Source organism: Schistocerca piceifrons, chromosome 4 (genome assembly GCF_021461385.2).
Source record: "Schistocerca piceifrons isolate TAMUIC-IGC-003096 chromosome 4, iqSchPice1.1, whole genome shotgun sequence".
Taxonomy (NCBI): Eukaryota; Metazoa; Arthropoda; class Insecta; order Orthoptera; family Acrididae; genus Schistocerca; species Schistocerca piceifrons.
Window position 1 is genome coordinate 255,377,021 of NC_060141.1, and position 15,917 is coordinate 255,392,937.

Here is a 15,917-nt window from a genome sequence, read left to right on the forward strand (position 1 = left end):
AGTTGTACACTGTGGACGCCCCGTACTGTAGCGCCTGGACACGTTTCTTGTCTGCTGGAATTGTTGCCATAATCTTGAGATAACACTTTGTGGCACACGGATGGCCCATATTACGACCTGCTGTGTTTCACCAGCCTCCAATTGCCCTAGTACTCTACCCCTCATAACGTCATCAGTATGTGTTCTTTGAGCCATTCTCAACACACAGTCACCATTAGCACGTCTGAAAACGTCTGCAGACTTACTCGCCGCACCGTACTCTGACATGCACCAACACACCTCTGCATATGTGGACTGCTGCCAGTGCCACCGTGCGATGACCGCAGGTCAAATGCACCGCATGTTCATATCTCGAGGTGATTTAAACCCACAAACCGACAACCAGAGCGTTGTTTCAGCAGGTATCAGCATTATCCTTAATTTATGAGCATGAGTGTAGAACAGTGTAGCAACACTAGGTTTGTACTTAGTCTGGAAACTTCGAGATTTCCCTGCGCTGTCAGGAACAAACCTAATTGGGACCTTGAGTTAACTCCTTTTTTTACATTACTTTTTAATTGATTCTTCTCAATAATCTGCTTCATCTCTGCATTAAACTTACCAGTGGTTGCTGTTATTACTATGTACATACACTACAGGCCAATAATTGCTACACCACGAAGATGACGTGCTACAGACGCGAAATTTAACCGACAGGAAGAAGATGGTCTGATATGCAAATGATTAGCTTTTCAGAGCATTCACACAAGGTTGGTGATGGTGGCGACACCTACAACGTGCTGATATGACGAAAGTTTCCAACCGATTTCTCACACACAAAGAGCAGTTGACCGGCGTTGCCTAGTGGGACGTTGTTGTGATGCCACGTGTAAGGAGGAGAAATGCGTACCATCACGTTTCCGACTTTGATAAAGGTCGGATTGTAGCCTATCGCGATTGTGGTTTATCGTATCGCGACACTGCTGCTCGCGTTGGTCCAGATTCAATGACTGTTAGCAGAATATGGAATCGGTGGGTTCAGGAGGGTAATACGGAACGCCGTGCTGGATCCCAACGGCCTCGTATCACTAGCAGTCGAGATCACAGGCATCTTATCTGCATGGCTGTAACGGATCGTGCAGCCACATCTCTATCCCTGAGTCAACAGATGGGGACGTTTGTAAGACAACAACCATCTTCACGATCAGTTCGACGACGTTTGCACCAGCATGGACTATCAGCTCGGAGACCATGGCTGCGGTTTCCCTTGACACTGCATCACAGACAGAAGCTCCTGCGATGGCGTACTCAACGTACTGGGTGCACGAATGGCAAAACGTCATTTTTTTCGGATGAATCCCAGTTCTGTTTACAGCATCATGATGGTCGCATCCGTGTTTGGCGACAACGCCGTGAACGCATATTGGAAACGTGCATTCGTCATCGCCATACTGGCGTATCACCAGGGATAATGGGATGGGGTGCCATTGGTTACACGTCTCGGTCACCTCTTGTCCAATGAATAGCCGTATATCATCTGCATTTCTTCTTGGTGTAGCAATTTTAATGGCCAGTAGTGTAGTATAAAACATTGTATGTCTGCACGATTATTGAATACGTTCGACCTGTTGGACTTTCCAGATAACAGGTCTAAGATTTGTAGGAATTAATTTAATTGAATTGGTTTCTCTTGACTTTATACAATTGCGACACTAAGTAGTTGCCGTATTTTTTTCCATTCATTGAACGTGACGTAAAGTACTGTTGTCTATACTGTATAGCTTTCTTTTTTTTTTCAGAACCGCACTGTTTCAGATGTGCAACATAGACAGATACTAGCGGACGCTGCTACTCTTTACAGTAGTGTGTGTACGGTTGTACGAACTTCCACAGACAGGAAAAACAATGACAGGGATAATGATGCCTTTAGAGGGCGCCCGTACAAGGTATCTCTGAATTATTGGGAGGAACGTACTTTTTTTTTCAGGCAGTACTAAAGACGGGATTCGCAGTGTGAGTAAGAAAACGCGAAAGGATATTTTATCCGACGTCAGTAAGTTTCTTAATAAGTCTTTGGACGCAGTCTGAGGAGGATCCGAGAAGATCGAACTTTTTCAAATACGAGAATGGTCAACTAATTTTCGCATCCTGTACATCCCTAGATCACCTACAAATTTAAACGTGTATTTCTCCTGCTTTACTATTCTTCCTTCTCTTTCTTCTTCTTCTTCTTCTTCTTCTCCTCTTCTTTCTAGGCTGAGACCTTTTTCCTTCAGTGCACCAAAGTCCATCTGGAGGATATCACACGGTGTGTTCCTTGGAAAGCCTATATGTTTTGCAGCTGGTTATTTATCACTTATGATTTTCATAATCTTCCTTTCATCCACACTGTATTTGTGTTAGTCCCATTCATGCTTCCGTTATCAACCCATTCATTAATGGAGTCTAGTTTACATTCTTCTCTAATACTTTCCGGTCTCTCCTTGTATCTTAGTGACCACCGCACAGTTCTCTAAGGAATTTCATTTCCGTGGTTAACATAAGCCTTCAAGTTTTTGCTGTTTCAGGATATTTCTGAGCCTTGTGTGTGATTATTGATCTCGCTGTTGTTTTGAATGTTCTTGTCTTTTCTCCTATTCTGAGATTTACTGCTGGACAATTCAACACCAATGTAATTGCCATTCTCATTGCTAATACTGCCAAACATAGGCCGCATATCTTCAGCTCGGTGACAGAATCTGCTAGCTCGTTTGGGATCCTGTTTACATAAAAAAGGCTTAAAGATTAATTAATTCTGATTTGAAACTTCCTGGCGGATTAAAACTGACTGCCGGACCGAGACTCGAATTCGGGGCCTTTGCCTTACGCGGGGTAGTGCTCTACCAATTGAGCTACCCACGCACGATTCACGCCTTTCCTTCACAGCTTTACTTCCGCCAGTACCTCGTCTCCTACCTTCCAGAATGAGATTTTCACTTTGGAAACATCCCCCAGGCTGTGGCTAAGCCATGTCTCCGCAATATCCTTTCTTTCAGGAGTGCTAGTTCTGCAAGGTTCGCAGGAGAGCTTCTCTAAAGTTTGGAAGGTAGGAGACGAGGTATTGGTGGAAGTAAAGCTGTGAAGACGGGGCGTGAGTCGTGCTTGGGTAGCTCAGTTTGTGGAGCAGTTGCCCGCCAAAGGCAAAGGTCCCGAGTTCGAGTCTCGGTCCGGCATACAGTTTTAATCTGCCAGGAAGTTCCATATCAGCGCACACTGCGCTGCAGAGTGAAAATCTCATTCTGGTAATTCTGATTTATTGCCCCTCAAACAAAGTAAATGACTATCCAGTCTTCTAGTAGTCCCGGAAGCTATTATCTATGAAAATTCAATTTCATAATTTTCCGCTACAGTTCTCCACACGCAATGCAGTCAAAATTACTTATAAAACCTGAATACATTCCACATTCTAGACAATTAATGGCCCATAGCTATTAGCGAGTAACTATATCCAGTCGTTCAGTGGTCATCTAAAAAAGAAGTGGCGGCCATAATGTTCGTTAAATTTTACTTAACGCGTCACTCGTAGTTTGGTAACCTTTTAGAAAATTCACACGCAAATAACTACTCAGCATAAAACATCGAAAACGTCAACAAATTATCACAAAGTTTAGTGGATTCAAAAAAAAAATGGTTCAAATGGCTCTGAGCACTATGGGACTTAACATCTTAGGTCATCAGTCCCCTAGAACTTAGAACTACTTAAACCTAACCAACCTAAGGACATCACACACATCCATGCCCGAGGCAGGATTCGAACCTGCGACCGTAGCAGTCCCACGGTTCCGGACTAGTGGATTCACGTTTACGGTAAAATAACCAATGGAGTTGCTAAATCGTTACATATTATCGAAACTTTGTGTAGAGCAGCTTGACATATGGAAGACGCACAACCAGCGACTTCTTTACTCACTGACTAGAAGAACAAAGCCACCCTCTGAGCACAGGAAATGCTTAAGTGTCATTTGCTGACAAACTGAATGGCCAATAGCGAAGACATCTGCTGTCAAATGCTAAGGGTAATCCCGAAACCAACCGACAACGTTACGGAAAGTATCTAAATTTACAACACAAAGGCTTATCAAAATCAAAGTGAGTTAGTCCCACAACTGAAATACTAAATCATTTCTCTAACACTTATTCTGGGTGTTTTTTTACAGTATCATTCACATATGACATACATAATACATACTTCATGATAGCACAAAATTTTCATACGCAGTTTTACATACTTTCAAATAAAATTAACATCAACACTCCACATATGATCTCTACAAATTCTCTTACTCTTTCCAGATCAATGGCTCAGAAAAACTTAATTAAACAATAATCTTGAAAGTATCACATTTACGTGAGTTTTAACTGTAGCTTTAGACAAAGTTATAAGTTGATATAACTTCTTGTAATCTCAAACTCTGTTCCGTATTGCAAGAAAAAGTATTATGATTTTTAAGTTAACTTTAATATGCGATTTATGAAGTATAAATAAACTGGATAAGAGTTAGTAATATTTCTTTATATTCATAATGAGTCCCAATATACGCTTCGATCTTCGCTAGGTTGACGCAGTGCAAGGGAAAACAGTGTCAGCTGCTGCCTAGGTTAACAAAAATAACAACCAAAGTTCCCTCCCGGGTATAGGGGATATAGGACAAGACACGCTCTAATATGGTGTACGTCGATACAAGTAATAATAAGCCGGAATATCTGCTACAAAACAATATGTTGAATAATTCTTCCATGTACTTCCAGCCTGAGGTAATAGTTTCCACAGATATGGTTATGCATTTGCTTTTTTTAGTCGATATGCCCATTTTTATTTAGGTTTCTGTCTGCTACATTAAATAAATGTAATACTTTTTGCAGTACATCTTCACTGTTTGTCAGGAGAAATGTAGCGTCAACGTAACAAATGAATTATACTTTTCCGCCGCCCACTCTGTAACCTCTACCAGACAATATCGTCTTTGTCACCTCGCTGGCTCAGAGAGTAGCTTCATCCCAATACCTCTGATGACTGGTACGCAGTTAGTTAACTCGGAATCAGTTTCCTCCAGAAGTGAGATGCTGCAGTAAGTATCTGCAAATGTTTCTATTGATTGGGAAGAAATGCCCAGATTGTAGAGCAAGCTTACCACGCATGTTGACAGAATCCTTTCGCAAGTTCTTCAAATGACCAGAACAAAGATAAGATGGTTTCTTGAAATGCAACGTCTATGCAACCTGTGTAAGAAAGAAAACTGCATTTGTACATGACCCAACTGACCTAAAAACATACTGCTCGTCTGCAAGGGGTATGCTATTTTTTATTTCAATTCATAATGCTTTTTTTATAAGTTTAAGAGCTAAACTGAGTAGATTTACCCATTTGTTATTAAATGGGACTGTCTTATCTCCTTTCTTGTAGATGACTAGATTGATAATAGTTCTCCATTATTTTGAAATTTTATTACTAGTTACAACATTATTAACTAGCTTGGTTAATTGTTCTGTTAGTGGATATCCTCCACATACTTTAGTAATTCTTTGGGAATACTATCTTTCCCTGCATACTTCTTATCTTTTTCGCAGACTTACAGCTTCTTCTTCCCCTGTATGTGAAACACTTACACTGTCGTTTACTTGTATGCTGATCCCTGATCTCTTACTGTTTTCTAATAGTTTTTACCTTTAAACAGTTGTGTTAGACATTCAGCCCATGATTTCTCACTTATGTCGTTCAATTACTAAATTTCATTTAATTCTTTCCTCTGTCTTCGGGTAATTCTTCGAATTTGTTTACGCAGCCCATAGAAGTCATGTTCTATGTTTCCTGCCTCACTGCATTCGCAAAATAAGTGAAATTTCGTTATTTTCTATCCTTCACGGTGTTGTCGAATACCATGTGGCTTACGCACGCTGACGTTAGTTGACGCCGGGTACACACCAAAAGGCTTGCCTCGGCAGAACAGTAAAGTGATCTCCATAAAAACTGAGAGGAAACCCTGCTAAACGTAGGACTAGTGCCTGAAAACAAACACTTTACAGTTATAAACTGGTCCTATAGTTCGTCGCTAGAATACTTGCTTGCTGTAGGAGGGATACGATGTTTGATTCCTGGGCTCGAAGAAGGTGTCCGTGTGCGACAATGATTCTCCCTGCCAAAAGTAATACTCACAACGACCGAAGTATATTAGTTATCTGTTTCAACGCGTATTAACATGTGATAGCTAATTTATTAACAACACAGGATGGTGGAATTATCACAATTCATCACAATTGGCACTTCTCGATTACATCACAGTGGACTATCTCGAGTTAATGCGTTTAAACAATCTCCATGAAACCCCGAATGCCTTGCTGAACGTGAAGAGTCACTAATGTGAAAACGATCCTCTTTAAAACTAGAAACCCATTTTCTAGCCACGCTCTGTGCAACGGGGCATATGTTCTGGCTGCCTCCGCTGGTATCACCGTTGTATTGAACTCAAACAAAAGAACATCTGTGAAATGACCCGATTTCTCTATTTGGCACTCCGTTTTCTAGCATCCACTGCTCTGGTCACTAGCTCTAAATGACGAAATGACAACATGTTAATTGAAATAGCGACACTGAACTACAAATATAAAATGACAATCGATAGATAAATCCTTAGCAACCGGAATACGAATACTGAAAGCTAAAGCGCTACTAACATGTGCGCCTTTGGAGTTTAAAAAGCATCATTTAAACGCACTAATCCGTAATGATTCACTTCATTGAACTCGTGAAATAACTCTCTCTGTTAAACGGTCTGCGAGGAAGAACAAGCTAATCTGTGCTGTAAAAATATGCTGTGCTAGGACTTCTGTACCACTTGTTAGCAGCAGATACAGTGGCCGCGCCAAAGACTGAGACGGCGTGGAGTTTTACAATCATTTATTGAACTTTCTTTACAATTTCTCCCTCGTCGTCGCTGCCCAGCCCTGCAGATCCCTCCGCCTGGCTGCTGCTGTGTCGATTCTCCGACAATGCTTGGAACGCACGCCGCTGATCGCACTCGGGAGCCTCAGGCCACCAGTGCTCCGCTGAAGCCAGGATGCCCTGTGGTTGAGATGAACTCGTCGCCGGTCGGCGCCCCAGTACGGGCACGCCCACGGAGCCGCGTCGCTGTGAGGTCAGCTGCCGACGCCTGCAGCGCCGGTGGCTGGGAAGTCGTGAGTCGCTATGTCCTCGAGGTCCCGTCATGGACGGACCACGCACCGTGGGGCCGGGTTGCTGTGAGGTGCGGGCGTCAGTCCCCGGCGGCGCCTGTGACCAAGACCGCGCTGCGGCCGGTGCTGCTGGAAGTCCTCGCTGTAGTTAGTCAGCCATGGTGCCCACCGAACTCGGGCCGTCCTCCAGAGATGAAGTTGACATCTGGCGGCGAACGGATGACTCCTGCGAGCTGGATCAGACTTCCTGAATCGTCACCTACGAAGATTGAACATTTGGACACGGACCACGTCCGTCCTCAGATCCGAACTGCTTCCTAATGGCTTCTGTCTGCTGCTGCCTGCGCTCCGCTATTTATATCCGGCAGGAGGACGTTTTTTACCCTCGGTGGTAGCATTTTGTTATTACTCCCGCAGTATACGGCAGCATAACGTAGCGTGCTGGCCTCACTTCCCCTTACTCAGCACTCTCCAGGCTTCGCTCGGCGCTCGGTCTGTGTGCGTCCTTGCGTCAGCCTGTTGGTAGACTGCTGCTGTCAGCAAGGCTATCTGTGCGTGCTTACTTCACAACGCCTCGGTCGCCAGCGTGCCTCTCTTTTGCCATTATCCACTGCGTGAAGCAACGCTTACTACATGTGGCCGCAATGGCTGGTTTGTTTATTCTTTCCGCAATCATTTTTAACAAAAATTGAGAAAGTTGTGCTTACGGTTAACTTTATAACCTTACCTGTTCTTAGAGGAAAACAACGCGAAATAAAGCCATTGACGCTACTATCTTCACAGATACAGTAGCTGGAAAGGTCTGTCTCATACACAGTTTAATATTGATTCCAACCAACTTACCTACTCATTTGACTGGTTCCGCTTGCAATAATAACTCATAAGTTCGTAGAGAGGGAGGAGGAGGATATGGACAAAGAAGGGGCAGGAAATGGATATAAAGAAGGCAGAGGAGGATATAGGCAGAAAGATGAGTTGAGAAGGAGAGTGTGGAATAAGAATAAGAATCCTACAGGGAGCGGGGAAAAATCTGATGAACATTGACTGGGGGGGAGGGGGGAGGAGATGAAAAGTGGGAGAAGGGAGGAGGAGATTAGTAAGTACAGTACATCCAACTGTCTTACATATTTGTGAACTGCGAAGCACTGTCGGGCTCATCAGTATTATATAAAACTAACAAACTAAAATAAAGAAAACTGTCACTAAAAAGACCCGATCTCACTTAAATTCAAAAATGTGCATTAAATACTAACACGCTACCCTCGGTGCCACATCAGTACTGCAACAAACTCCTCTATAAAGGTGTACCAGCATTGTCGAGGCAGTTGAGAGGGAGACTATTGGCGATAGATACGCACTGTGAGTGAGTGTCTGCGACTAAACAAAAAAAAAAAAAAAAAATCCAGACAGCTACCGCATCTCAATTCTGCTCTTAATAATTTCGTATGAGAAAAGGCGAGAGTTATGTAATGTACAGTTACTGTGCTGCAGGAACTGGGACAATAACAAGAAACAAAGTTTGCTGCCTGAAATACTACGGTTTTTAACGCATCCACAGCCGGAATATCCACAACTGAAGTAATCAGGCAAAGGAGTTTAGAGCAAATTTATTACCACAGAGATACAAGTGGAGTTATGTTTGACAGCAATTGTTTTGGAACTCGGAAAATTGCCGTTTAACTTGAATTAATACAGATGTAACTACAATATTGTGGGCCATGCTATTTATTAATTAGATTGTTATATTGGGTATTGACGAATAAATTCTCAGAAATTTACTAGTGGTTCCTAAAGTCAACACAAGTAAAAACGTTCAAATACAGTATGTCGGGAAATACTTGATTTGTCATTTATCCGCAATGTTTGGCATCTGAACGTATGAGGGTATCAAGATGAAACTGGTGTAATTTTATCTTAAGTAAACTTAACTTTATCAAATATTAAAAAGAATAAACGTAGCTGATGCTACAAATTTTAGTACCACAAGCAGCCTGTCTTCAACACTAATAGTTTTACGCATAATAGTTTCTACAATGGCAATTACTGGTCCTATCATAAAGAATATTGCTTCCTTCTCCAGCGCGTCAGTCTCGTAAAATATCGATATTGATCTGGATTTTCCTTCACGGACTTTACAAAGATATTAATGAATGCTGCAAAATCGTCCCACCTCCTAATCCGCTCGTACCTAACACGAACAATGTCGTTTACGTTTTATCTTTGCCACTAAACTTATTACAGGCGCAGCTGCAGCCCGATGCTCTTCCAATGCAACCTCTTCTTTCACGCACAGAGACACTGTAAAACCTCTAGCTGCAGGCAGGCACTTCAGGATATTAGTCCCCAACTGAAATAGAGACAAGGTTTCAGCTTAAAATTGCTTCTACGCTCTCACTAAAATACAACCTGTATAAGTTAAAATACCTTATACAGAGATTTATACGTCACATGCAACACACGAACGATCATCAGATCCACAAGACAGTAACAGGTCCCCGTGGTCCACCACTTTTGCACCGGACATTTTGTATAGTCGCTTTCCTTTCTCTATTGTATCGACTGCTGAGACGCAGGTAAGGGCTTTCATTTCCTTCTTTTTCTTCCATGTTATTCACTCGTTTGCATCTTGTTTTCTGTCAGCCGTGACGGGCATTGATTTCTTACACAATACATTCCACTGTCACTAACATGTCTGTTGTACTTCCACTCACTGGTTCCAGTCTGCAGATACATTTCCATGTGGCGGCTGTGCTTCCGTCAGCTATTATTACGTGGGTAACAACAGCAAACTATTGCCACAGGCTGCTTCACTGCTGAACTGAACGACTTCACGAAAGTAGACTGATGAGTCCTTACATACCTTTTTCGCATCAGAGTACGGGATACTTTGGTTCTGGATAATTATGCAAGCGTTTCACATAAGTGAGTGTAGCTGTAGAACGAGTAATTCGAAGGTGGGCAGCCAAAACACGCTTGAATTTAATCAAGGGAGGTTAACGCTCAGACGGGAACGTTGCGTCTGCTAATGACGTTAGTTGTAGTTTCAACCAATACAAAACCAATGTTGAAAAATTATGCCATTGGTATGCAGCACAACAATACAAAAATTTTACAACCAAAACAAATTATCCACAGCAGCTGAGAAAACGGCACACATAACGCTTAAAGGATCACTACAAAGACATCCGGCGATTAAAATCAATACCAAAAACATAAAACGCGACGCTGTAACTCGATATCTGGTGTACACACTGACGAATGACAGAACTTCAACGAACACGTACGACTAATCGCGAACAAAGCCAAAACTGTACTTCGTAAGTGGTTCAGTCGATATGATCACCAGCCCTGGAGAGGCGCTGCAGGCGCTGTTAGCAAAAGCACACCTGTCGGTCGTCTCCTGTCATAGCACATTAATTCCAAATTTCGCCGTACTACCCTAGTGGACACATTCGTCTTAGGTTCCACATTGATTTCTGCCGTTACTTCAGCCAGTGTTGTTTCTCTGTCAGCACTGACAACTGTGCGCGAACGTCGCTGCTCTCGGTCGTTAAGTGAAGGCCGTGAGCCACTGTGTTGTCCGTGGTGAGAGATAATGTCTGAAATTTGGTATTCTGAGCTCAACTTTGACACTATGGATCCAGGAATATTGAATTCCCTAATGATTGCGAAATGGAAAGTCCCATGCGCTTAGCTCCGACCACCATTTCACATTCAAAGAGTGTTAATTTCCATCATGGGTCCATAATGAAGTCGAAATTCTTTTCATATGAATCACCTGAGTACAAATGACGGCTTCGCCAATGTACTGCCGCTTTATACCTAGTGTACGCAATACTACCGCAATCTACGTATCTGCATATCGCTGTCCCGTGCTTTCTTGTCACTCATTGTACAGTGGAAGAAATGTCTCAACGTAATGGCCATGACCGAACAAGGCCAAACATACTCTTGTCTTATTATTATAGGACATATTGATGAAAACATCACCCCTATGAAGCTTATTTTCATGATTTTCAGAGCAGAAGAAAGCCATTCCTACTGTGGAATAATAGTTTCAGTATGTGATGGCTAATGGGTTTGTATAACCTTATTGGAACTGCCGAGGTGAAGATGACAACACAACATGCCCAGAGGACTTGCATGTACGGCTTCCACCCCTATGAAGCTTATTTTCATGATTTTCAGAGCAGAAGAAAGCTATTCCTACTGTGGAATAATAGTTTCAGTATGTGATGGCTAATGGGTTTGTATAACCTTATTGGAACTGCCGAGGTGAAGATGACAACACAACATGCCCAGAGGACTTGCATGTACGGCTTATACATTTCTTTCGGAATTCGAGAAAGATCGCACAGTCGTACGAATGCTACTGGTGCATCATACCGACAGATCACACAGACGACTGTCTGTAGCGCAACGGCTACAGAGCGAATAATGTCGAGGTGCTTTCATGGAAGCAGTATGACAACATGCGTAGACACGGGTTCTTCCTGAATATGCTGAGGAGCGTCGGGTTGTTCGATTGGCTATGACGGATAGACGGATGACAACAGGTTAAATTCAGGCAGAATTTGCAAGCAGAGTTGCGCCAGGAATCATTGGAAACAGATTATATCTTCGTAAAACTAAAAAGGAAAAAAAAGCTTCCTAATATTCGGCAAAATTATATTTATATCATAACGAACCGTCTTTCGGCTTCTGAGGCCATCTGATGGTTGCAAACATAATTAACGCGGTGTTCAATGTACGCAGATATTATTTATATAGAAGACACAAATATGACACAGAGTATTTACACAGGAAAATTTTTTTTTTGTCCCATAGAAATAAGTACCTAAACTAAGCCAAGGCTATCCATAAGGTGGAATTACCCACTTCGTACAAGATTACGTTTTAATTACATCGGTTTATATAGATAATATCTATCAATTCGGTAATATGTCCTACGTTGTGTTACCCGGCCTAGATCATTTAGCAGTAATGCTTCGCACACTTTTGACACAGTCTTTTGTGTGTATTCAATTTTATTATAACAGCTCTCCACTGGGGTTTGACGTAGCTAACATTCCAAATGCTGGGACTCCGTAACTGACCATCTACAATATGAATCTATAAACATTATGAACCTGAAGATTCTCATGTGAAACGGGTAGTTCTGAATAAAGCACATTATACAGTTATACGGCTTTTGGAAACACTTCACCGTTCCTGACTTTCATTAATTGTTAAAATTTTTGTGAAAATTTAATTGTTTATTGAGTGTGATTGTTTTTTGTTCTTATTCACTTTCTGCAGAAATGCTCTTCAATGGCTCTGCCTCTAGCTAACGTGTAAACCTGTCAGTCACTGGTAATGGTCCAATTAGATCAACATGCACATGTGAAAAGCGACTCCCAACTTCACTGAAAGCTTTATAAGCGCAGGTTGTATGCTTTGAAATTTTTGCTCACTTACAGCAAACTCATGCCTTTATCCATAGATTTATACTTTGTTTCAGTGAAGTTCAAATGAAGCACTATCGAATGAAGTGTATTGTATCTTCGATGTTGCGGTGAACTAGTTCATGTAGTGCAGGAAGACTTCTTGTCGGTAGGCTGGATAAACGTATGGCCTGAGTTTACTTGTAGAATTATCACAAAGTAACTGTGATCCGTTAGGAAACAGTATTGTTACAAACACTAAGTAACATCGGTCTGAATTCTTCACTTTGGCCAATTATGGGTCCCTGTTTTGTGCCTTTACAGTATTCTTATATGAAAGACTGACGTAACATTACGTCGGAAACCCTGGAACATTTGTCAGAAGGAATGAGCTCTCCTCCTGTAAAGTACTGAATATCTGTGGTGAACTGATAGAGAAATTGCAAATGGCGCAGTTACCTGGGGGCTGCTTCTGACGGGTGCTGTTTAAAGGCAAATGTTAAAGGCTTGTGATCTGTGAATATTGTGAATTCTCTTCCTTCCAAAAGATGATGGAAATGTTCTTCTGCCAAATACGCTACCAAAAACTCCGGTCATAGGCACCATAGTTACGCTACCGAATGATACACTACGTTATCAAAAGAATGGCTGAAAATAACTTACAAATTCATGGCGCCCTCCATCGGTAATGCTGGAACTCAACATGGTGGTGGCCCACCCTTAGCCTTGATGGCAGCTTCCACTCCCGCAGGCATACGATCAGTCAGGTGCTGGAAGGTTTCTTGGGGAAGGCCAGAGCATTCTTCATGGAGTGCTGGACGGAGGAGAGGTATCGATGTCGGTCGGCGAGGCTGTCACGAAGTCGGCGTTCCAAAACATTGCAAAGGTGTTCTGTAGAATTCAGGTCAGGACTCAGTACAGGCCAGTCCGTTACAGCGATGTTTTTATTGTCGCATAACCACTCCGCCACAGGCCGTGCATTATGATCAGGTGCCATACCCACACGCTGCCATCGGATTGCTACATTATGTATCGTGATTCACCACTCCACACAACGTTCTTCCACTGTTCAATCGTCCAATGTTTACGCTCCTTACACCAAGCGAGACGTCGTTTGGCATTTACCGGCGTGATGTGTGGGTTATGAGCAGCCTCTCGAACATGAAATCCAAGTTTTCTCACCTCCCGCCTAACTGTGATAGTACTTGCAGTGGATCCTGAAGCAGTTTGGAATTCTTATGTGATGTTCTGGATAGATGTCTGCCTATTACACATTACGATCCTCTTCGATTGTCGGAGGTCTCTGTCAGTCATCAGACGAATTTGGCCTGTACGCTTTCGTGCGGAACGTGTCCCTTCAAGTTTTCACTTTACTATCACATCGGAAACAGTGGACCTAGGGATGTTTAGGAGTGTGTGAAGCTAGCGTACAGACGGGTGACACAAGTGACACCCAATCGCCTGACCACGTTCGAAGTCCGTGAGTTCCGCAGAGAGCCCCATTCAGCTCTCTCACGTTGTTAATGACTCCTGACGTCGCTGATATGTTGTACTTGACAGTAGCTGGCAGCACAATGCACCTAGTATGAGAAACGTGTGTTTTTGGGAGTTTCCGGATATTTTTGGTCATATAGTGTAAGTGAACTTAAATGTAAATAACTAGTTCTGTTTTTAACGTTTTGAACTATTTGTCTGCTTCGCCAGTCCATATAACAGAGCAGTTATCCTTCCTCTTGGTGTTTTTGCAACAGCTAAACTATGTTTGTTTTTATTTCTGCAGCATCTGGTAGCATATGTCTGTAGAAATTCACCTGACCTAAGAAACAATGTAGTTTTGCTACAGTTTTAGGGTGGGAGATGTCCTTGGTTATTTTCATATTTTCTTCTGATGGTGAAATTCCGTGATGCACCACATGATAACCGAAGTAGGACAGGTCTTTCTTGCATTGATTGACTGTTGTATCGGTTCCTGGTACAGTATCTTACACATTGTGGAGGAAACCCACCCAACACTGATGTCATATTCTACAATATTTATTATTTATTACAGGAACCGGTTCTAGGCTGTTAGGCAGTCATCAGTTAATAAAGATAAGTATCTGATGCAGTGAGATTTTATTGAATGAAAGTTTTTAAACTTGTGCGGTGCAATCTCCATTTCCAGAGAAGGAAAATGTTAATGTTACAATTAAAAATAAGACAAATGGGATTATTTCAGTGTAACTGTGATGTAAGTTTATTTAACTGAAATAATATATGTGACACATTAACTAATGAACAATAGACCTAGGATCACTAATGGTAGAAAGTGTCTTCAGAAAGGAAAAGGAAATTGTATGAGGCAGCCAGAATTAATGAAGACCCAGAGGCAATTTTACACTATACAAATTAATGTAACATACTGAGGAAAACTGTCAGAATATAAAAAAATATGCATGAAGGGATTAAATTAACAACATGGGCAATAAAATCAAATCAGTATGGAATGTTATCAGAAGAGAGACAGGATAAGTAGCCACTTGGGTATATAGTATTACTATTAAAGAGAATGAGACCATCTTAACCAAAAGTACATAAGTAGCTAATGTTTTTAACAACCATTTCTCAAGTTTAGGTGAAAATATTGGTGGAAATAGTTCATAAGAAAAAGACATGCAGTACATGGAAGTGTCAGTTTTGAGAAATCCTAGTCAAATAATTTTCATCTAACAACCTATTGTGAAATAAGGAAAATCATTAAATCTTAGAATAATAAATGTTCCATTGATGTAGATGACACCTCTATTAAGATATTAAAACAATGTGGGGCAATTACAGCTTATGTTCTCATTCAGATCTGTAATGCATCACTAACTTAAATATTTTACAAGACAGGTTAAAATGTACCCTTGTCAAGCCTCTCTACAAGAAAGGGGACACCACAGATGTCAATAAATACATGCCAATATCCCTGCTCACAGCATTTTCAAAAATTGTCGAGAAAGTAATGTACTTAAGAGTCGTTTGCCATCTTAGCAGTAATGGGATACTTATTAAATCACATTTGGGTTTCGAAAATGCTGTCCACTGACACAGCAATATACAATTTCACTGACCACATATTGGAGTCCTTAAATAAAAAAATGTCAGCAATAGACTTATTCAAAGCGTTTGACTGTGTGAACCATGACATTGTGTTACAGAAATTATAATTCGATGGTATAAATGGAACAGAATATGAGTGGTTTAAGTCATATCTACAGAACTGGAAGCAGAAAGTTTATTTATATGATTTAAGTGATTTAAGGAAATTTTCCACTTCATCTA